We start from the raw sequence: 23,043 nt of genomic DNA on the forward strand, positions 1-23,043 counted from the left end.
TACGCTTACCCTTAACATAAACCTTACCCTTGACCTTACCCTTACCATAAGCCATACAACAACACTTACATGTACACTTACGCTTACACTTACCCTAGCAATTACTCGTACAATTACCCTTACCCTTACCCTTAACCTAAGCCGAAACCTTAAACCTTACAGTAAACCTTACCCTTTCTGCTACACTTACCCTTAGCCTAAATCTAAACCTAACACTTACCCTTACTGTAACCCTCACCCTTATCATTACCAATACCCTTACTCTTACCCTTACCCTAACCCTTCTCCTTACACTTACTGTTACCTTTAACATTACCCTTACCCTAACACTTACACTTATCCTTATCCATACCCTTACCCTTACCCTAATCCTTACCCTTAACCTAACCCTAGCCCTAAACCTTACCCCAGCCCTTACCCTGACCCTTACATTAACCCTAACCCTTACCCTAAACCTTACACTTACTCTTAACCTTAATCTTACCCTTAACATTAAGCTAATACTTACGCATATGTTTTCCTGACTTTAACCCTAAAATTAACCCTAACCATTACCCTAACACTTACCCTTACCCTAACCCTAACCGTAACTCTAAAACTTACTCTAACCCTTACCCTGACCCGTACCCTTACACTTACCCTTACCCTAACCCTTACCCTTACCATAACCCATACCCTAACACGTACTTGTAGCCTTAACCTTACCGTTCCCCTTACCCTTACCTTTACTGTCTCTTTTAGCCTTACACTTACACTTAACATAAACCTTAACCTTAACCTAACCCTTATCATAAGCCATACAACAACACTTACATGTACACTTACGCTTGCACTTACCCTAGCATTTACTCGTACAATTACCCTTAACCTTCCTATTAAGCTAACCCTAAACCTTACCCTTATCCTAACACTTACCCTTATCCTAAACCTTACCCTTTCTGCTACATTTACCCTTTGCCTAATTCTAAACCTTACCCTAACCCTCACCCTTATCTAAATCTAACCATTACCCTAACCTTCACTCTTACCCTTACCATTATACTTACTTTTACCCTTAACCTAAACCTTACCCCAACCCTTACCCTGACCCTTACATTAACCCTAACCCTTACACTAACCCTAACCGTAACCCTAACCCTAACCCTTACTCTAACCCTAACCCTTAACCTAAACCTTACACTTAATCTTAACTTTAACCTTACCCTTAAACTAATACATACCCTTACGTTTCCCTCACCATAACCCTAAAATTAACCGTAACCATTACCCTAACACTTATCCTTACCGAACCCTAACCCTAACCCTTACTCTAACTTTTACCCTGACCCGGACCCTTAGACTTCCCCTTCCCCTTCCCCTTCCCCTTCCCCTTCCCCTTCCCCTTCCCCTTCCCCTTCCCCTTCCCCTTCCCCTTCCCCTTCCCCTTCCCCTTCCCCTTCCCCTTCCCCTTCCCCTTCCCCTTCCCCTTCCCCTTCCCCTTCCCCTTCCCCTTCCCCTTCCCCTTCCCCTTCCCCTTCCCCTTCCCCTTCCCCTTCCCCATCCCCTTCCCCTTCCCCTTCCCCTCCCCCTTCCCCTTCCCCTCCCCCTTCCCCTTCCCCTTCCCCTTCCCCTTCCCCTTCCCCTTCCTCTTCCCCTTACCCTAACCCTTACCCTTACACTTACGGTTACTATTAACCTTACCCTTACCCTAACACTTACCCTTTCACTACCCCTTACACTTATCCTTATCCATACAACTTACGCTTACCCTAACACTTAACCTTAACCTAACGCTAACCCTAAACCTTACCTGAACCCTTACCCTGACCCTTACATTAACCCTTACCCTAAAACTTACACTTAACCTTAATCTTACCCTTAACCTTAACCTAATACTTACCCTTACTTTTCCCTCACCCTAACCCTAAAATTAACCCTAACCATTACCCCAACACTTACCCTTACCCTAACCCTTACCCTTACCATAACCCATACTCTAACACATACTTCTACCCGTACCCTTACCCTTACCGTAACCCTTACCGTAACCCTTACCCTTACCCGATCCCATACCCTTAACCTAACCCTAAACCTTACCCTTATCCTAACACTTACCCTTACCGTAAACCTTACCCTTTCTGCTACACTAACCCTTAGCCTAAATCTAAACCTTACACTTACCCTTAGCCTGACCCTCACCCTTACCCTTACCCATACCCTTATTCTTACCCTTACCCTAACCCTTACCTTTACACTTACGGTTACCATTAACCTTACCCTTACCCTAACACTTATCCTTAAGCTAACACTTACCCTAAACCTTACCCCAACCCTTACCCTGAACCTTACATTAACCCTAACCCTTACCCTAAACCTTACACTTACTCTTAACCTTAACCTTACCCTTAACATTAACCTAATACTTACGCATACGTTTTCCTGACTTTAACCCTAAAACTAACCCTAACCATTACCCTAACACTTAACCTTACCCTAACCCTAACCCTAACCCTTTCTCTTACACTTACCCTGACCTGTACCCTTACACTTACCCTTACCCTTATACTCACCCTAATTCTTACCCATACCCTAACACATATTTGTACCCTTAACCTTACTGTTACCCTTAACCTTAACCTCACCCTTACACTATCCGTTACCCTTACGCTTACCCTTAACATAAACCTTACCCTTGACCTTACCCTTACCATAAGCCATACAACAACACTTACATGTACACTTACGCTTGCACTTACCCTAGCAATTACTCGTACAATTACCCTTAACCTTACTATTAAGCTAACCCTAAACCTTACCCTTATCCTAACACTTACCCTTATCCTAAACCTTACCCTTTCTGCTACACTTACCCTTTGCCTAATTCTAAACCTTACCCGAACCCTCACCCTTACCTAAATCTAACTAAAATCTAACCATTACCCTAACCCCTCACCCTTACAATGTACATATTTTTACCCTTTACCTAAACCTTTACCCCAACCCTTACCTTGACCCTTACATTAACCCTAATCCTTACACTAAACCTTACACTTACTCTTAACCTTAAACTTAGCTGTAACCTAATACTTACTCTTACGTTTCCCTCACCCTAACCCTAAAATTAACCCTAACCATTACCCTAACACTTACCCTTACCCTAACCCTTACTCAAACCCTTACAATGACCCGTACTTTTACACATACCCTTACACTTACCCTTACTCTTAAACTTACACTAACCCTTACCCTTAACTAAATCTAACCCTTACACTAAACATCATCCTTACCCTTACCATTAGCCCTTCTCTTACCCTTATCCTAAACGTTTCCCAAACCCTTACCCTTACATTAAACCTAACCCTTACCATAACTCTTAACCTTATCCTTAAACTTAACCTAATACTTACCCTTATGTTTCCCTCACCCTAAACCTAAAATTAGCCTAACCATTACCCTAACACTTACCCTTACTCTAACCCTTACCCTGAACTTAAGTGTAAGTGTTAGGATAACGTTAACCTTAAGGGTGACCCTTAAGCTTATCCTTAATGTTTATGGTTAGGTTAAGGGTAATTGTACGAGTAATTGCTAGGATAAGTGTAAGCGTAAGTGTACATGTAAGTGTTGATGTATGGCTTATGGTAAGGGTAAGGTTTATGTTAAGGGAAAGCGTAAGAGTAATGGATAGAATAAGGGTAAGTGTAACGGTTAAGTGTTAGGGTAATGGTTAGGGTTAATTTTAGGATTAGGGTGAGAAAAATGTAAGGTTAAGTACTAGCTTAAGGTTAAGTGTAAGGTTAAGGTTAAGATTAAGTGTAAGGTTTAGGTTAAGGGTAAGGCTTCAGGGAAGGGGTAAAGTTCAGGGAAAGGTTTCGGGTAAGGTTTAGGGTTAGGTTCAGCTTAAGGGGAAGGGTTGGTGTAAGGTTAAGGGTATGGATAAGGATAAGGGTAAGGGTAAGGGTTAGCGTAAGAGTAAGATTAATGGTAAGGTTTATGTTAAGGGTAAGCGTAAGGATAACGGATAGAGTAAGGGTAAGGGTACAAATATGTGTTATGGTATGGGTTATGGTATGGGTAAGAGTTAGGGTAATGTAAGGGTAAGGGTGAGTGTAAGGGTATGGGTCAGGGTAAGGGTAAGAGTAAGGGTTAGGGTTAGGGTAAGGGTAAGTGTTGGAATAATGGTTAGGGTGAGGGAAACGTAAGGGTAAGTATAGGGTTAAGGTAAGGGTAAGTGTAAGGTTTAGATTTAGGCTAAGGGTAAGTGTAGCAGAAAGGGTAAGGTTTACTGTAAGGTTTAAGGTTTCGGCTTAGGTTAAGGGTAAGGGTAAGAGTAAGGGTAATTGTACGAGTAATTGCTAGGGTAAGTGTAAGCGTAAGTGTACATGTAAGTGTTGTTGTATGGCTTATGGTATGTTAAGGTCAAGGGTAAGGTTTATGTTAAGGGTAAGCGTAAGGGTAAGGGATAGAGTAAGGGTAAGGGTAAGGTTAAGGGTAACGGTAAGGTTAAGGGTACAAATATGTGTTAGGGTATGGGTTATGGTATGGGTAAGAATTAGGGTAAGTATAAGGGTAAGGGTAAGTGTAAGGGTACAGGTCAGGGTAAGGGTTAGAGTAAGGGTTAGGGTTAGGGTAAGGTTAAGTGTTAGGGTAATGGTTAGGGTTAGTTTTAGGGTTAAAGTCAGGAAAACGTATGCGTAAGTATTAGGTTAATGTTAAGGGTAAGGTTAAGGTTAAGAGTAAGTGTAAGGTTTAGGGTAAGGGTTTGGGTTAATGTAAGGGTCAGGGTAAGGGTTGGGGTAAGGTTTAGGGTAAGGGTTAGGTTAAGGGTAAGTGTTAGGGTAAGGGTAAGGTTAATGGTAACCGTAAGTGTAAAGGTAAGGGTTCGGGAAAGGGTAAGAATAAGGGTATGGGTAATGGTAAGGGTGAGGTTTAGGCTAAGGGTAAGTGTAAGGTTTAGATTTACGCTAAGGGTAAATGTAGCAGAAAGGGTAAGGTTTACGGTAAGGGTAAGTGTTAGGATAAGGGTAAGCTTTAAGTTTAGGTTAAGGGTAAGGTATAGGGTAAGGGTAAGAGTAAGGGTAAGGGTAAGGGTAAGGGTAAGGGTAAGGGTAAGGGTAAGGGTAAGGGCCACGGTAACGGTAACGGTAAGGGTAAGGGTTACGGTAAGGGTAAGGGTTACCGTAAGGGTACTGGTACGGGTAGAGGTATGTGTTAGAGTATGGGTTATGGTAAGGGTAAGGGTTAGGGTAAGGGTAAGTGTTGGGGTAATGGTTAGGGTTAATTTTAGGGTTAGGGTGCGGGAAACGTAAGGGTAAGTATTAGGTTAAGGTTAAGGGTAAAGTTAAGGTTAAGTGTAAGTTTTAGGGTAAGGGTTAATGTAAGGGTCAGGGTAAGGGTTCAGGTAAGGTTTAGGGTTAGGGTTAGGTTAAGGTTAAGTGTTAGGGTAAGCGTAAGTTGTATGGATAAGGATAAGTGTAAGGGATAGGGTAAGGGTAAGTGTTAGGGTAAGGGTAAGATTAATGGTAACCGTAAGTGTTAGGGTAAGGGGAAGAGTAAGGGGAAGAGTAAGGGGAAGGGGAAGTCTAAGGGTCCGGGTCAGGGTAAAAGTTAGAGTAAGGGTTAGGGTTAGGGTTCGGTAAGGATAAGTGTTAGGGTAATGGTTACGGTTAATTTTAGGGTTATGATGAGGGAAACGTAAGGGTATGTATTAGTTTAAGGGTAAGGTTAAAGTTAAGATTAAGTGTAAGGTTTAGGTTAAGGGTTAAGGTTAGAGTAAGGGTTAGGGTTAGGGTTAGGGTTAGGGTTAGGGTAAGGGTTAGGGATAATGTAAGGGTCAGGGTAAGGGTTGGGGTAAGGTTTAGGTTAAGGGTAAAAGTAAGTATAATGGTAAGGGTAAGAGTGAAGTTTAGGGTAATGGTTAGATTTAGGTAAGGGTGAGGGTTAGGGTAAGATTTAGAATTAGGCAAAGGGTAAGTGTAGCAGAAAGGGTAAGGTTTAGGATAAGGGTAAGTGTTAGGATAAGGGTAAGGTTTAGGGTTAGCTTAATAGTAAGGTTAAGGGTAATTGTACGAGTAATTGCTAGGGTAAGTACAAGCGTAAGTGCGCATGCAAGTGTTGTTGTATGGCTTATGATAAGGGTTAGGTTAAGGTTAAGGTTTATGTTAAGTGTAAGTGTAAGGGTAACGGAGACAGTAAAGGTAAGGGTAAGGGTAAGGGGAACGGTAAGGTTAAGGCTACAAGTACGTGTTAGGGTATGGGTTATGCTAAGGGAAAGGCTTAGGGTAAGGGTAAGTGTAAGGGTACGGGTCAGGGTAAGGGTTAGAGTAAGGGTTAGAGTTACGGTTAGGGTTAGGGTTAGGGTAAGGGTAAGTGTTAGGGTAATGGTTAGGGTTAATTTTAGGGTTAGGGTGAGGGAAACGTAAGGGTAAGTATTAGGTTAATGTTAAGGGTAAGGTTACGGTTAAGAGTAAGTGTAAGTTTTAGGGTAAGGGTTAGGGTTAATGTAAGGGTCAGGGTAAGGGCTGGGGTAAGGTTTAGGGCTAGGGTTAGGTTAAGGGTAAGGATTAGGGTAAGGGTAAGGGCATGGATAAGGATAAGTGTAAGTGTTAGGGTAAGGGTAATGTTAAAGGTAACAGTAAGTGTAAGGAGAAGGGTTAGGGTAAGGGTAAGAGAAAGGGTATTGGTAATGATAAGGGTGAGAGTTACAGTAAGGGTAAGATTTAAAGTAATGTTTAGTAAGATTTAAAGTAAGGTTTAGATTTAGGCTAAGGGTAAATGTAGCAGAAAGGGTAAGGTTTACTGTAAGGTTTAAGGTTTCGGCTTAGGTTAAGGGTAAGGGTAAGGGTAAGGGTAATTGTACTAGGAATTGCTAGGGTAAGTGTAAGCGTAAGTGTACATGTAAGTGTTGTTGTATGGCTTATGGTAAGGGTAAGGTCAAAAGTAAGGTTTATGTAAAGAGTAAGCTTAAGGGTAACGGATAGAGTAAGGGTAAGGGTAAGGTTAAGGGTAACGGTAAGGTTAAGGGTACAAATATGTGTTAGGGTATGGGTTATGGTATGGGTAAGAATTAGGGTAAGTAAAAGGGTAAGGGTAAGGGTAAGTGTAAGGGTAAGGGTCAGGGTAAGGGTTAGAGTAAGGGTTAGGGTTAGGGTAAGGTTAAGTGTTAGGGTAATGGTTAGGATTAGTTTAAGGGTTAAAGTCAGGAAAACGTATGCGTAAGTATTAGGTTATTGTTAAGGGTAAGGTTAAGAGTAAGTGTAAGGTTTAGGGTAAGGGTTAGGGTTAATGTAAGGGTCAGGATAAGGGTTGGGGTACGGTTTAGCGTAAGGGTTAGGTTAAGGATAAGTGTTAGGGTAAGGGTAAGGTTCATGGTAACCGTAAGTGTAAAGGTAAGGGTTATGGTAAGGGTAAGAATAAGGGTATGGGTAATGGTAGCAGAAAGGGTAAGGTTTCCGGTAAGGGTAAGTGTTAGGATAAGGGTAAGGTTTAGGGTTAGGGTAAGGGTAAGGGATAGGGTAAGGGTAAGGGTAAGAGTAAGGGAAAGGGAAAGGGTAAGGGTAAGGGTAAGGGTAAGGGTAAGGGTAAGGGTAAGGGTAAGGGTAAGGGTAAGGGTAAGGGTAAGGGTAAGGGTAAGCGTAGGGTAAGGGTAAGGGTTACGGTAAGGGTAAGGGTTACCGTAAGGGTACGGGTACGGGTAGAAGTATGTGTTAGAGTATGGGTTATGGTAAGGGTAAGGGTTAGGGTAAGGGTAAGTGTAGGGGTAATGGTTAGGGTTAATTTTAGGATTAGGCTGAGGGAAAAGTAAGGGTAAGTATTAGGTTAAGGTTAAGGGTAAGGTTAAGGTTAAGTGTAAGTTTTAGGGTAAGGGTTAATGTAAGGGTCAGGGTAAGGGTTGGGGTAAGGTTTAGGGTAAGTGTTAGCTTAAGGTTAAGTGTTAGGGTAAACGTAAGTTGTATGGATAAGGATAAGTGTAAGGGATAGGGTAAGAGTAAGTGTTAGGGTAAGGGTAAGGTTAATGGTAACCGTAAGTGTAAGGGTAAGGGTTAGGGTAAGGGTAAGCGTAAGGGGAAGGGTAAGGGGAAGTCTAAGGTTACGGGTCAGGGTTTAAAGTTAGAGTAAGGGTTAGGGTTAGGGTTAGGTAAGGATAAGTGTTAGGGTAATGGTTACGGTTAATTTTAGGGTTATGATGAGGGAAACGTAAGGGTATGTATTAGTTTAAGGGTAAGGTTAAAGTTAAGATTAAGTGTAAGGTTTAGGTTAAGGGTTAAGGTTAGAGTAAGGGTTAGGGTTAGGGTTAGGGTTAGGGTTAGGGTAAGGGTTAGGGATAATGTAAGGGTCAGGGTAAGGGTTGGGGTAAGGTTTAGGTTAAGGGTAAAAGTAAGTATAATGGTAAGGGTAAGAGTGAAGTTTAGGGTAATGGTTAGATTTAGGTAAGGGTGAGGGTTAGGGTAAGATTTAGAATTAGGCAAAGGGTAAGTGTAGCAGAAAGGGTAAGGTTTAGGATAAGGGTAAGTGTTAGGATAAGGGTAAGGTTTAGGGTTAGCTTAATAGGAAGGTTAAGGGTAATTGTACGAGTAATTGCTAGGGTAAGTACAAGCATAAGTGCACATGCAAGTGTTGTTGTATGGCTTATGATAAGGGTTAGGTTAAGGTTAAGGTTTATGTTAAGTGTAAGTGTAAGGGTAACGGAGACAGTAAAGGTAAGGGTAAGGGTAAGGGGAACGGTAAGGTTAAGGCTACAAGTACGTGTTAGGGTATGGGTTATGCTAAGGGAAAGGCTTAGGGTAAGGGTAAGTGTAAGGGTACGGGTCAGGGTAAGGGTTAGAGTAAGGGTTAGAGGTACGGTTAGGGTTAGGGTTAGGGTAAGGGTAAGTGTTAGGGTAATGGTTAGGGTTAATTTTAGGGTTAGGGTGAGGGAAACGTAAGGGTAAGTATTAGGTTAATGTTAAGGGTAAGGTTACGGTTAAGAGTAAGTGTAAGTTTTAGGGTAAGGGTTAGGGTTAATGTAAGGGTCAGGGTAAGGGCTGGGGTAAGGTTTAGGGCTAGGGTTAGGTTAAGGGTAAGGATTAGGGTAAGGGTAAGGGCATGGATAAGGATAAGTGTAAGTGTTAGGGTAAGGGTAATGTTAAAGGTAACAGTAAGTGTAAGGAGAAGGGTTAGGGTAAGGGTAAGAGAAAGGGTATTGGTAATGATAAGGGTGAGAGTTACAGTAAGGGTAAGATTTAAAGTAATGTTTAGTAAGATTTAAAGTAAGGTTTAGATTTAGGCTAAGGGTAAATGTAGCAGAAAGGGTAAGGTTTACTGTAAGGTTTAAGGTTTCGGCTTAGGTTAAGGGTAAGGGTAAGGGTAAGGGTAATTGTACTAGGAATTGCTAGGGTAAGTGTAAGCGTAAGTGTACATGTAAGTGTTGTTGTATGGCTTATGGTAAGGGTAAGGTCAAAAGTAAGGTTTATGTAAAGAGTAAGCTTAAGGGTAACGGATAGAGTAAGGGTAAGGGTAAGGTTAAGGGTAACGGTAAGGTTAAGGGTACAAATATGTGTTAGGGTATGGGTTATGGTATGGGTAAGAATTAGGGTAAGTAAAAGGGTAAGGGTAAGGGTAAGTGTAAGGGTAAGGGTCAGGGTAAGGGTTAGAGTAAGGGTTAGGGTTAGGGTAAGGTTAAGTGTTAGGGTAATGGTTAGGATTAGTTTAAGGGTTAAAGTCAGGAAAACGTATGCGTAAGTATTAGGTTATTGTTAAGGGTAAGGTTAAGAGTAAGTGTAAGGTTTAGGGTAAGGGTTAGGGTTAATGTAAGGGTCAGGATAAGGGTTGGGGTACGGTTTAGCGTAAGGGTTAGGTTAAGGATAAGTGTTAGGGTAAGGGTAAGGTTCATGGTAACCGTAAGTGTAAAGGTAAGGGTTATGGTAAGGGTAAGAATGAGGGTATGGGTAATGGTAGCAGAAAGGGTAAGGTTTCCGGTAAGGGTAAGTGTTAGGATAAGGGTAAGGTTTAGGGTTAGGGTAAGGGTAAGGGATAGGGTAAGGGTAAGGGTAAGAGTAAGGGAAAGGGAAAGGGTAAGGGTAAGGGTAAGGGTAAGGGTAAGGGTAAGGGTAAGGGTAAGGGTAAGGGTAAGGGTAAGGGTAAGCGTAGGGTAAGGGTAAGGGTTACGGTAAGGGTAAGGGTTACCGTAAGGGTACGGGTACGGGTAGAAGTATGTGTTAGAGTATGGGTTATGGTAAGGGTAAGGGTTAGGGTAAGGGTAAGTGTAGGGGTAATGGTTAGGGTTAATTTTAGGATTAGGCTGAGGGAAAAGTAAGGGTAAGTATTAGGTTAAGGTTAAGGGTAAGGTTAAGGTTAAGTGTAAGTTTTAGGGTAAGGGTTAATGTAAGGGTCAGGGTAAGGGTTGGGGTAAGGTTTAGGGTAAGTGTTAGCTTAAGGTTAAGTGTTAGGGTAAACGTAAGTTGTATGGATAAGTATAAGTGTAAGGGATAGGGTAAGAGTAAGTGTTAGGGTAAGGGTAAGGTTAATGGTAACCGTAAGTGTAAGGGTAAGGGTTAGGGTAAGGGTAAGCGTAAGGGGAAGGGTAAGGGGAAGTCTAAGGTTACGGGTCAGGGTTTAAAGTTAGAGTAAGGGTTAGGGTTAGGGTTAGGTAAGGATAAGTGTTAGGGTAATGGTTACGGTTAATTTTAGGGTTATGATGAGGGAAACGTAAGGGTATGTATTAGTTTAAGGGTAAGGTTAAAGTTAAGATTAAGTGTAAGGTTAAACTTAAGATTAAGTGTAAGGTTTAGGTTAAGGGTTAGGGTTAGAGTAAGGGTTAGGGTTAGGGTTAGGGTAAGGGTTAGGGTAAGTGTTAGGGTAATGGTTAGGGTTAATTTTAGGACTTAGGGTGAGGGAAACGTAAGGGTAAGTGTTAGGGTAATGGTTAAGGGTAAGGTTAAGGTTAAGAGTAAGTGTAAGCTTTAGGGTAAGGGTTAGGGTTAATGTAAGGGTCAGGGTAAAGGCTGGGATAAGGTTTAGGGTTAGGGTTAGGTTAAGGGTAAAGATTAGGGTAAGGGTAAGGGCATGGATAAGGATAAGTGTAAGTGTTAGGGTAAGGGTAATGTTAAAGGTAACAGTAAGTGTAAGGAGAAGGGTTAGGGTAAGGGTAAGAGTAAGGGTATTGGTAATGATAAGGGTGAGGGTTACAGTAGGGGTAAGTGTAAGGTTTAGATTTAGGCTAAGGGTAAGTGTAGCAGAAAGGGTAAGGTTTACTGTAAGGTTTAGGCTTAGGTTAAGGGTAAGGGTAAGGGTAATTGTACGAGTAATTTTAGGGTTAGGTTAAGGTTAAGTGTTAGGGTAATGGTTAGGGTAAATTTAAGGGTTAAAGTCAGGAAAACATATGCGTAAGTATTAGGTTAATGTTAAGAGTAAAGTTAAGGTTAAGAGTAAGTGTAAGGTTTAGGGTAAGGGTTAGCGTTAATGTAAGGGTCAGGGTAAGGGTTGGGGTAAGGTATAGGTTAAGGGTTAATGTAAGCATTATGATAAGGGTAAGGGTGAGTGTAGGGTAAGGTTTAGAATTAGGCAAAGAGTAAGTGTAGCAGAAAGCGTAAGGATTACGGTAAGGGTAAGTGCTAGGATAAGTGTAAGGTTGAGGATTAGGTTAAGGGTAAGGGTAATGGTTTGGTAAGGGTAAGGGTAAGTTTAATTGTACGAGTAGTTGCCAGGGTAAGTGGAAACGTAAGTGAACATGTAAGTGTTGTTCTATGGCTCATGGTAAGGGTAAGGTTAAGAGTAAGTTTTATGTTAAGGATAAGCGTAAGAGTAACAAATAGAGTAAGGATAAGGGTAACAGTAAGGTTAAGGGTAGAAGTATGTGTTAGAGTATGGGCTATGGTAAGGGTAAGGGTAGAGTAAGAGTAAGGGTAAGGGTATGTGTAAGCGTATGGTTCATTGTAAGGGTTACAGTAAGGGTTAGGGTAAGGGTAAGTGTTAGGGTAATGGTTAGGGTTAATTTTAGGGTTAGGGTGAGGGAAACGTAAGGGTAAGTATTAGATTACAGCTAAGGTTAAGGTTAAGAGTAAGTGTAAGATTTAGGGTAAGGGTTAGGGTTAATGTAAGGGTCAGGGTAAGGGTTGGGGTAAGGTTTAGGTTAAGGGTTAGGTTAAGGATAAGCGTTAGGGTAAGGGTAAGGTTAATGGTAACCGTAAGTGTAAAGGTAAGGTTTAGGGTAAGGGTAAGAATAAGAGTATGGGTAAGGGTAAGGGTGAGGGTTAGGCTAAGGGTAAGTGTAGCAGAAAGGGTAAGGTTTACTGTAAGGTTTAATGTTTCGGCTTCAGTTAAGGGTAAGGGTAAGGGTAATTGTACGAGGAATTGCTAGGGTAAGTGTAAGCGTAAGTGTACATGTAAGTGTACATGTAAGTGTTGTTGTATGGCTTATGGTAAGGGTAAGGTCAAGGGTAAGGTTTATATTAAGGGTAAGCGTAAGGGTAAGGGATAGAGTAAGGGTAAGGGTAAGGTTAAGGGTAACGGTAAGGTTAAGGGTACAAATATGTGTTAGGGTATGGGTTATGGTATGGGTAAGAATTAGGGTGAGTATAAGGGTAAGGGTAAGTGTAAGGGTACAGGTCAGGGTAAGGGTTAGAGTAAGGGTTAGGGTTAGGGTTAGGGTAAGGGTAAGTGTAAGGGTAATGGTTAGGGTTAGTTTTAGGGTTAAAGTCAGGAAAACGTATGCGTAAGTATTAGGTTAATGTTAAGGGTAAGGTTAAGGTTAAGAGTAAGTGTAAGGTTTAGGGTAAGGGTTAGGGTTAATGTAAGGGTCAGGGTAAGGGTTGGGGTAAGGGTTAGGTTAAGGATAAGTGTTAGGGTAAGGGTAAGGTTAATGGTAACCGTAAGTGTAAAGGTAAGGGTTAGGGAAAGGGTAAGAATAAGGGTATGGGTAAGGGTAAGGGTGAGGGTAAGGCTAAGGGTAAGTGTAAGGTTTAGATTTACGCTAAGGATAAGTGTAGCAGAAAGGGTAAGGTTTACGGTAAGGGTAAGTGTTAGGATAAGGGTAAGGGTAAGGGTAAGGGTAAGGGTAAGGGTAAGGGTAAGGGTAAGGGTAAGGGTAAGGGTAAGGGTAAGGGTAAGGGTAAGGGTAAGGGCCACGGTAACGGTAACGGTAACGGTAAGGGTTACGGTAAGGGTAAGAGTTACCGTAAGGGTACGGGTACGGGTAGAAGTATGTGTTAGAGTATGGGTTATGGTAAGGGTAAGGGTTAGGGTAAGGGTAAGTGTTGGGGTAATGGTTAGGGTTAATTTTCGGGTTAGGTTGAGGGAAACGTAAGGGTAAGTGTTAGGGTAATGGTTAAGGGTAAGGTTACGGTTAAGAGTAAGTGTAAGTTATAGGGTAAGGGTTAGGGTTAATGTAAGGGTCAGGGTAAGGGCTGGGATAAGGTTTAGGGTTAGGGTTAGGTTAAGGGTAAAGATTAGGCTAAGGGTAAGAGTAAGGTTTAGATTTAGGCTAAGGGTAAGTGTAGCAGAAAGGGTAAGGTTTACGGTAAGGGTAAGTGTTAGGATAAGGGTAAGGTTTAGGGTTAGGTTAAGGGTAAGGGATAGGGTAAGGGATTGGGTAAGGGATAGGGTAAGAGTAAGGGTAAGGGTAAGGGTAAGGGTAAGGGTAAGGGTAAGGGTAAGGGTAAGGGTAAGGGTAAGAGTTAGGGTAACGGAAAGCGTAAGGGTACGGGTGGAAGTATGTGTTAGAGTATGGGTTATGATAAGGGTAAGGGTTAGGGTAAGAGTAAGTGTAAGGGTATGTGTAAGTGTACGGGTCACTGTAAGTGTTAGAGTAAGGGTTAGGTTAGGGGTAACTGTTAGGGTAATGGTTAGGGTTAATTTTAGGGTTAGTGTGAGGAAAACGTAAAGGTAAGTATTAGGTTAAGGTTAAGAGCAAGTGTAAGGTTTAGGTTATGGGTAAGGGTTAATGTAAGCGTCCTGGAAAGGGTTCAGGTAAGGTTTAGGGTTAGAGTTAGGTTAGGGTTAAGTGTTAGGAAAAGGGTAAGTTGTATGTATAAGAATAAGTGTGAGAGTAAGGGTATTGGTAATGATAAGGGTGAGGGTTAAGGATAAGGTATAAGGATAATGGTATTTAATTTTTTTAATTCAATTTATTTTAAATTAAAATTTTTTAATTTAATTAATTAATATTTTAATTGTACGAGTAATTGCTAGGGCAAGTTTAAGCGTAAGTGTACATTTAAGTGTTGTTGTGTGGCTTATTGTAAGGGTAAGGTTAAGTGTTAGGGTAATGGTTATGGTTAATTATAGGGTTAGGGTGAGAAAAACGTAAGATTAAGTATTAGCTAAAGGTTAAGGGTAAGGTTAATGTTAAGAGTAAGTGTAAGGTTTAGGGTAAGGGTTAGGTTAAGGATAAGTGTTAGGGTAAGGATAAGTGTTAGGTTAATGGTAACCGTAAGTGTAAAGGAAAGGGTTAGGATGTTCTCTGGATACCCAGTACCCTGAGCTGGTGGAAGGGGATGGGGAGCAGGATGTGGCCCTCATTATCCATGAAGAACTGGTTGGTGACCTACTACGGCACTTAGATGTGCACAAGTCGATGGGGCCACATGGGATCCACCCAAGGGTACTGAGGGAACTGGCAGAGGAGCTGGCCAAGCCACTGTCCATCATTTATCAACAGTCCTGGCTATCGGGGGAGGTCCCAATCGACTGGCGGCTAGCAAACGTGACGCCCATCTACAAGAAGGGCCGGAGGGCAGACCCGGGAAACTACAGGCCTGTCAGTTTGACCTCAGTGCCAGGAAAGCTCATGGAGCAGATCCTCCTGAGAGTCATCATGCAGCACTTGAAGGGGAAGCAGGCGATCAGGCCCAGTCAGCATGGCTTTATGAAAGGCAGGTCATGCCTGACGAACCTGATCTCCTTCTATGACAGAGTGACGCACTGGGTGGATGAGGGAAAGGCTGTGGATGTGGTCTACCTTGACTTCAGCAAGGCTTTTGACACCGTCTCCCACAGCATTCTCCTCAAGAAACTGGATGCTCTTGGCTTGGACTGGCGCACGCTTCGTTGGATTAGAAACTGGCTGGATAGCCGGGCCCAAAGAGTCGTGGTGAATGGAGCCAAGTCCAGTTGGAGGCCAGTCACTAGTGGCGTCCCCCAGGGCTCGGTGCTGGGGCCGGTCCTCTTTAATATCTTCATCGATGATCTGGACGAGGGCATCGAGTGCACCCTCAGTAAGTTCGCAGATGACACCAAGTTAGGTGCGTGTGTCGATCTGCTTGAGGGTAGGAAAGCTCTGCAGGAGGATCTGGATAGGCTGGACCGATGGGCTGAGGTCAACTGCATGAAGTTTAACAAGGCCAAGTGCCGGGTCCTGCACCTGGGGCGCAATAACCCCAAGCAGAGCTACAGGCTGGGAGAGGAATGGTTGGAAAGCTGCCAGGCAGAGAAGGACCTGGGAGTGATGGTGGACAGTCGGCTGAATATGAGCCAGCAGTGTGCTCAGGTGGCCAAGAAGGCCAACGGCATCCTGGCTTGTATTAGGAACAGCGTGACCAGCAGGGCTAGGGAGGTGATCGTCCCCCTGTACTCAGCTCTGGTGAGGCCGCACCTCGAGTACTGTGTTCAGTTTTGGGCCCCTCGCTACAAGAAGGACATCGAGGTGCTTGAGCGGGTGCAGAGAAGGGCGACGAAGCTGGTGAGGGGCCTGGAGAACAAGTCCTACGAGGAGCGGCTGAGGGAGCTGGGCTTGTTCAGCCTGGAGAAGAGGAGGCTCAGGGGCGACCTTATCGCTCTTTTTAGGTACCTCAAGGGAGGCTGTAGCGAGGTGGGGGTTGGCCTGTTCTCCCACGTGCCTGGTGACAGGACGAGGGGGAATGGGTTTAAGTTGAGCCAGGGGAGTTTTAGGCTAGATGTTAGGAAGAACTTCTTCACTGAAAGGGTTGTGAGGCACTGGAACAGGCTGCCCAGGGAAGTGGTGGAGTCACCATCCTTGGAAGTCTTCAAAAGACGTTTAGATGTAGAGCTTAGGGATATGGTTTAGTGGAGGGCTGTTAGCGTTAGGTTGGAGGTTGGACTCGATGACCTTGAGGTCTCTTCCAACCTAGAAAATTCTGTGATTCTGTGATTCTGTGATTCTGGATAAGAGTAAGAATAAGGGTATGGGTAATGGTAAGGGTGAGGGTTAGGCTAAGGGTAAGTGTAAGGTTTAGATTTACGCTAAGGGTAAGTGTAGCAGAAAGGGTAAGGTTTACGGTAAGGTTTAAGGTTTAGGGTTAGGTTAAGGGGAAGGGGAAGGGGAAGGTAAGGGGAAGGGTTGGAGTAAGGTATAGGGTAAGGGTAAGGTTATGGTTAAAGGAAAGAGTAAGGGTAAGGAAAAAGTAAAGGTAAGGATTTGGGTAATGGTAAGGGTGAGAAGGGTTAGGGTAAGGGTTACGGTAAGGGTTAGGTAACGCAGTGTACAACCTGGGACGTCACACGCAGAGCTGCCTCTGGCAAGGTGAGTGAGGAACAGATGTAGCAGTTGTTGTGTTGTAGGTCTCACTGTTCCTCTAAGCATCCCCTCTTTGTCTTTTAGAGGTGTTGTAGCTGTTTGAAGAGGGTAGATTGAAGCATCTGCCTCGGGGGCTGGTAAGCGGCAGAGGTAAGGGAGCAGATGAGAGTAACTTACCTAGTTGTGCTGTGTCTTTGGATGCTGCATCGGCCTATGCGTTTCTTTTTCTTTCACAGGTGTCTCGCACAGGCTCAAAGGAGCAAACTGCACTCTGAAGAGCTGTGTAAGAAGAGGGGCTGGTCATGAGCTGGGTTGGAGCAGAACGACCAAGTAGCACAAGGTGACTATGAAAGGTGTCCGTCTTGCTTTGCAGGTGCCGTGGCAGGCTCTCCACAGAAGTGGATAAGGATATGAGATAAGGCCAGAGAGCGACAAGGAGCGGCACGTGCAGGGATGGTTTTGAAGCGCTGCGGTGGCTTACTCTTCTGTTCATCAGGTGCCACAGGCAAGGTGGGTTGTAACATCAGTCGTTATATTTGCATGAAAGCAGTTCACTTGAATGCCACAGTGCATCTGAGTAGGGTGTTCTAGCAGAACAAGCTTGTCTGGCACAGCGGTGCCTGATGGCAGTGTGTTTCCTCAGGTGAAGAGGTGCCTGAAGCCCCATCCTATCTAGCCTGCACACAATTATCTGAGAATGAAAGCTGTTTTCCAGTAATTCAGAAAGCCAAGTTACGTCTCAGCCTTGAGCATCTCAGGCTTTTGGGCTTTTTTTTTTTTTACAGACACTGTAACATTTGGCACCAGCACTAATACTTTTTTTGGCATATGTTTAGCGTTTGGGGCCTGTGTCTGGGATTTGGGCCCTGTCTCGAACCACTGGGGCTTTGTCCTGGGTTTTGGAGCCTGCCTCTAGAGTTCAGGGCCTGTGATTAGGCTTTTGGGGTCTGTGTCTGGGGGCCGGTATCTGGGGGCAAGGGGGGAGCTGCTTGTAGACCCTTGGGGCCAGCATGGAGGGGGTTGGGAGCTGACTCTACACCTTTGGGGCCTGCTTCTGGGGGCGGGGGGGGGTTGAGACCAGCATCTGGGGGAGGGGTGGGAGCTCTTTGTATTCCTTTGGAGCCTGTGTCGGGAGGGGGGGAAAAGGGGAGGGTTGGTTGGGAGGTGCTTGTACACTGTTGGAGCCTGGGTTGAGGGAGGAGGTTTGGAGCTGCTTCTACACCTTTGGGCCTGGCATCGGGGGTAGGGGGTTGGGTGCTGGTTGTAGGGGCCTGTGTTTGGGGGGGGGGGGCTTGGGACCTGCGTCTGGGGGAGGGGTGGGAGCTGCTTGTACACCTTTGGTGCCTGCATCTGTGGGGGGTCAGGGCCTGTGTCTAGCGGGCTGGGAAGTGCTTGTACAATGTAGGAATCTGTTTCTGCAGGGTGGCTGGGAGCTGTTTGTACAACTTTGGGGCCAGCATCTGGGGGTGGCTGGGAGCTGCCTGTACACTGTAGGGGCCTGTGTTTGTGGGGGGCTTGGGGGCCTCCCTCGGGGCGGGGGGGGGAGGGTTGGGAGCTGCTTGTATAGGGTAGGGGGCCTGCCTGGCAGGGGTTGGGAGCTGCTTGTAGAATTTGGGTCCCTGTGTCTGGGGAGGGGGTTGGGGCCTGTGTCTCAGGGGTGTTGGGAACTGGTTGTACACCTTTGGGTCCTGTCTCAGGGGGGGAGCTACTTGTACACTTTTGGGGTCTTTATTTGAGGGGGGTTGGGAGTTGCTCATGCATTCTAGGTGCCTCCCTTTTGAAAAGGGTTGGGGCCTGCATCTGTGGGTGGTTGGGAGCTGCTTGTACACTATAGGGGCCATGGTCTTGGAGGGGGGTCTGGGCTGTTTATACACCTCTGTGGCCTGTGTTTGGGGGGGGGGGTGGGCCTGTGCCTGGGGGAGTTGGGAGGTGCTTGTTCACTCTAGGAGCCTCCATTTGGGGGTCTTTGGGGCCTCCCTTTGAGGGGGAGGGAGTTGGGAGTTGGTTGTACACCTCCGCATCCCATGTCTTGGGGAGGGGGGGGGGGAGTGGGACCGGTCTCTGAAGGGGCGGGTTGTGAGCTGCTTGTACACCTGTGTCGGGGGGGAGGGTAGGGGGGATGGCGGGGGGAGGGCCCGGGTCTTGGGCCAGTGTCTGGGTGGAGTCCAGTTCTTGGGAGGGGGTGGTGGGGTAGGAGCTGCTTGTGGGCAGTTGGGGTCTGCATCTGGGTGTGGTTGGTGCCTGCTTCTGTTGGCAGTTTGGGGCCTGCTTGTAGACTTGTGCAGCCTGGGTTTGGGGGCTTTTCTGTAACGTTTGGGGTCTGCATTTTTGCTTTGGGATGCATCTTGAGCTTTTGAGGCCTAGCAGTAGCATTTGGGGCCTGCATCTGGGGCTTTTCTGTAGCATTTTGGTTGCGTATTTGTGATTTGGGGCCTGTATCGTGGGTTTTGCCTTTTTTGTAGTTTCCATCTTTGTGTGTGTGTTTCGTTGTTGGTTGTCTGGGGTTAGGGGCAGTTTGGGGTTTGGATTAAGGTCAGTGTCATTAGCGTTAGGGGGTTGATAATAAGGGTTAGGGTTGTGGTTAGAGTTGTTAGGTTTAAGGGGAATAAGGATTTCAGGGTAAGGGGATCAAGGTTGTGGGAATAAAAATGTTGTTTTTGCGCAGTTACATCCTGTAGAGGGAAGGAAGGTGGTATTGAGATATGTTTGCAGTGATAAGACAGCTTAACAGTGTGAAATGAGTTCATCTGATTCGTGTCAATATGGAACAATGCTAGGGCCGCATGATATGATGAAAAGTCTAAGAAAACCAGAGTGGTTAATATATATAGTTCTTGAATCTTGCAAAGGAATGGTCCAGCAATTCCGGTCAATAGAGGATAAGAGAACAAAGGGGTTTCAGAATAACTGCTAACTATTACAACTGTTGCATGGGACACTATGCAAGTGTCTGCCATCCAGCCAAGATGGACAAAGGAGATGGACAAGAGAAAAGCCTGGGAGGAAGACTACGAGCCTTCAGTACGAGCGGCCCCCAGAGGGACCACCGGAGACTGATAACGCCTGCACCAGTGGGAGGGTTTGGATTCTGGGAACTAATTAGAATAACCCTGCCTTTTGTAGAAGTAGTAATGAATATGTATTAGCCTAGCAGCATAAAAACCAGCCGCCTAATGTAACTTGTGTGCGTCTTGGTGGAGCAGAGACTCCTGGCGCACCCAGCGCTGCTTGCTTACCTCTATTCATTTAATAAATTGTAAATTTCAATTGCAATCCTATTTGGGACCCAGTCATTTATTACAAGTGGGCTCTCGTCCGGGAGGGCTTTGGTTCCTGATTTCTGGTTTGATCTAGGAGAGGCACCCCCACCATTTGGTGGCTGCTGTTTGAGTCAGGTCGGAACTAATGGCATCTTAAACCTGAATAAAGGTAAGCAAAGTTTCTGATTCTTTTTTTCAGCTCCCTTGCCAGCTGCAGCACTATATTTTGCCCATAATTGTGTGTGTGAAGATCCGAACGAAGATGACGGAGTCGTAAGCATTTAAAGCGTATACCGTTCGGTTGGGTGGGGTTCGGTTGCCTGTGTGTGTAAGAGTGTGACTGAGATGGAACTTAGTTCCGAAGCGATTGTGGAGGTCTTCTAACCGCGGTTCCAATCTCCCGCGAGGGACTTGGCCGGTGAAGGACCGAAGGGATTCCTATAGGACTTGTGGGTGTGTGATAGGTCCTCGACCCCCTGCAAGACACTCTTACTAAGGTAACCAAGGGCTATGGGAATTGCCATAGTAAAATTCCTAGATGGGTCAGACAAAATCAAAGACCAGAGACCAGAAGAAAGGGAGCAAATTACCAGTCATACCACCAGAAAGTCCATTAGGAATAACGATTAGAAATTGGAATGATAGGGACCCCAGAAAAGGAAAAAGTAAATTAAAAATGGTCCAGTATTGTGTGACAGAATGGCCAAAGGAGCCTTTAAGACTACATGTCTTTTGGCCTGTTTTTGGAACCTTCGAAGACTGGATTTGCCAGGCCTTAAATATCCATGTTAATTCAAAGGAAGCTTTTAGCCAGGAAGAAAGTGATTATGCAGGATTATGGATCAGGAGGACTTCACGTCCTTTTCCAGCCTCAATATTTACACTAAAAGCAGGTAAGAAATTTGAAGAACAAGAAGAACATGAAAAAGAAAAAGAAGATAAACGTGAGCCGTTGGATAAGCTACCACCTCCATATCCTAACAATCCACCCCCGGCGGCTCCCCCTCCGGTGGCTGTGGTATCGCCACCAGTACCACCGTTGCCCCAGCTTCCACCACCAACAGCACCAGAATTAGACCGACCTCCGGCCGCATGCAGGAGAAGCAGGACGGAAGTATCTGAGAGGGCTTCTCTATATCCCTTAAGGGAGGTAACTGGTGTATAACTGGCGCGCGTCTTGGTGGAGCAGAGACTCCCGGCGTACCCAGCACTGTTTGCTTACCTCTATTCATTCAGTGAATTGTAAACTTTGATTGTAATCCTATTTGGGACTTTTATTTATTATAACAGACAACCTTGTAAAACGCAGACAACCAGAATCCTTACAGCAATTAGGTGGAAATCACGGCGTAAGAAACATTACCACCTCAAAGAGTAAAAACCTCAAAAGAAATGTGACTTGTAACAGGCCAGCAGCTGTGTATTTTCTGTGAAGCACCAGCTAGATTATGAACCTTGAATAGCACAGTTAAAGGGGAAACAGGGGAGGGTCCCGGTCCTCGGCAGAAAAAAAAAGTGTATAAACTGTGTATGGAATTAGTAGGCACCCTCCTGCTTGTGGGACACCCGCCATTGTAATCTCGAATAATAATGCTACTGTACTGAGATCCTCGACTCAGCCTATGCTATTTGCTACAGATTGATTCAGGGTTTTAAGGTTTCAGGGATTGGGCACTAGGGTTGGGTTTCAGGGTAAGGGGTTTCAGGGTTTATGTTTAGGATTTTAAGGTTTTTAGGGTTGGAGTTTTAACGGTTAGGGTTTTAAGGATTTGGGGGTTAGGGTTTTAAGGGTTTCAGGGTTAGCGTGTTAGGGTATTAGAGTTTTTTGGGTTGTAGTGTTGATATGTTTTTTAGGGTTAGAGTCTTAAGGTTTTATTTTTGGTCAGTTATTTACGGTTAGGGTTTTAAGATCTTTTTTTTTTTTTTTTTTTTTTTTTCAGGTTAGTTTCTCCAGGTCCAGGGTTTTGAGTATCCTAATTTTGGGGGTTTGGATTTTGAGCATCTTAATTTTTGGGGTTAGGCTTTTGTGTGCCCTAATTTTTGGGGATAGGCTTTCAAGCATCCTAAGTAATTGGGTTAGGGTTTTGAGCATCTTAATGTTTCCAGGATAGGGTTTGGAGCATCCTAAGATTTCGGGAAAGGGTTTTGAGCATCTCAATGTTTCCAGGATAGGGTTTTGAGCGTCCTAAGTTTTTGGAATAGGGTTTGGAGAGTCCTAAGTTTTCTGGATAGAGTTTGGAGCGTCCTAATGTTTTCGGGATAGGGTTTTGAGCGTCCAAAGTGTTATAAGTTGCCCCCTTAATTAATTTTCATAGAGCATTGTATTAATCATAGAAAGGAATTTATTGAGTGAGCAAACATCAAGCAAAACAGCACTGGGCGGCCGGGGAGTCTCAGCTCCGCCAACGGCACGCACCTCACCCCCGCCAGAGTCCCTTTTTATTTATATTTTGCTAATTCCGGGATTACGCAGCACATCCTGGTATATTCTGCGACTGCGCGCACTGTTGCTAGGGGGTCGTCTCTGTCCCTCTGGTGGTTGTGAAGATGAAGGCCGTAGTCTTCCTCGGCGTTGTGGTTCAACTTCTTTTATTATTTGGTCATGTTGGCCCAGCGTTAGACAGGAAGGCATGTATGTCGATACACTACTTTAGCAACTTATCAGGAGATGGTTACATGAGCTTTGCAACAGTGTCTTTGAACAAAAGAGGCAACTGAGATGCAGAAGGAGAATGGGTTGGGGGGTCTATTTTTTGTTACGTTAAGCAAAAGAATTTTCATAATGTCTAGGCAAGCATTATGCAGCTCCTTACTTCAGCAGGGAGCTTTCGCAACTCCCGCTCCTCAAACAGAACTCCTTGTTTTTATAATACAAAAGACAATGAGCAAACATTTATGGTGTATTACCCTAAGTTTTTGGGTTAGGGTTTTTTGCGTCTTAATGTTTTGGGGTTAGGGTTTGGAGCGCCCTAAGTTTTTGGGCTAGGGCTTTGAGCATTCCTAACGTTTTGGGTTGGGTTTGGGTTTTGAGCATCCTAAGATTTTGGGTTGGGGGTTTTAGGCATAGGTCTTCAGGGGTTTAGTGTGGTAAATAGTTTGGGTTAGGTCTGTAGGGGTTTCGAGGTGTGAGGAATGTTTTAACAATTCGTGTCCATAAAGAACAATTCTGTTTGAAATGTTTGAATCCTGTCTGCCTCTGGGCCCTGCACTGGCAATTCAATGCTTGAACCACAGCTGCAGTGTGTCCCAGTCTCCCCCTCATTCCTCATTCTAGCCAATTTATCACTTCTTAAATTTATGAACCTGTTTGCTTTTGTTATTCCGGACTTCTATTTCTAACACTGCTATAGATGT

At 44.6% G+C, this 23,043-nt stretch overlaps 1 protein-coding gene across 1 annotated transcript in view; it reads left to right on the plus strand.

Annotated features, from left to right (window-relative positions):
- The window catches only part of LOC311443867 (uncharacterized protein), a gene marked incomplete at its 5' end in the record, with an annotated part of 212,380 nt that extends 192,678 nt beyond the window's left edge, over nucleotides 1–19,702 (plus strand). Inside the window, 4 exons of the mRNA XM_084534441.1 lie at nucleotides 16,514–16,579; nucleotides 16,666–16,712; nucleotides 16,803–16,939; nucleotides 19,279–19,702. The remainder of the gene's footprint in view (nucleotides 1–16,513; nucleotides 16,580–16,665; nucleotides 16,713–16,802; nucleotides 16,940–19,278) is intronic.
- Between the last annotated feature and the right edge of the window lie 3,341 nt (nucleotides 19,703–23,043).

This window comes from Aythya ferina (assembly GCF_964211825.1).
Source record: "Aythya ferina genome assembly, chromosome: 13".
In the NCBI taxonomy this organism is placed as follows: domain Eukaryota; kingdom Metazoa; phylum Chordata; class Aves; order Anseriformes; family Anatidae; genus Aythya; species Aythya ferina.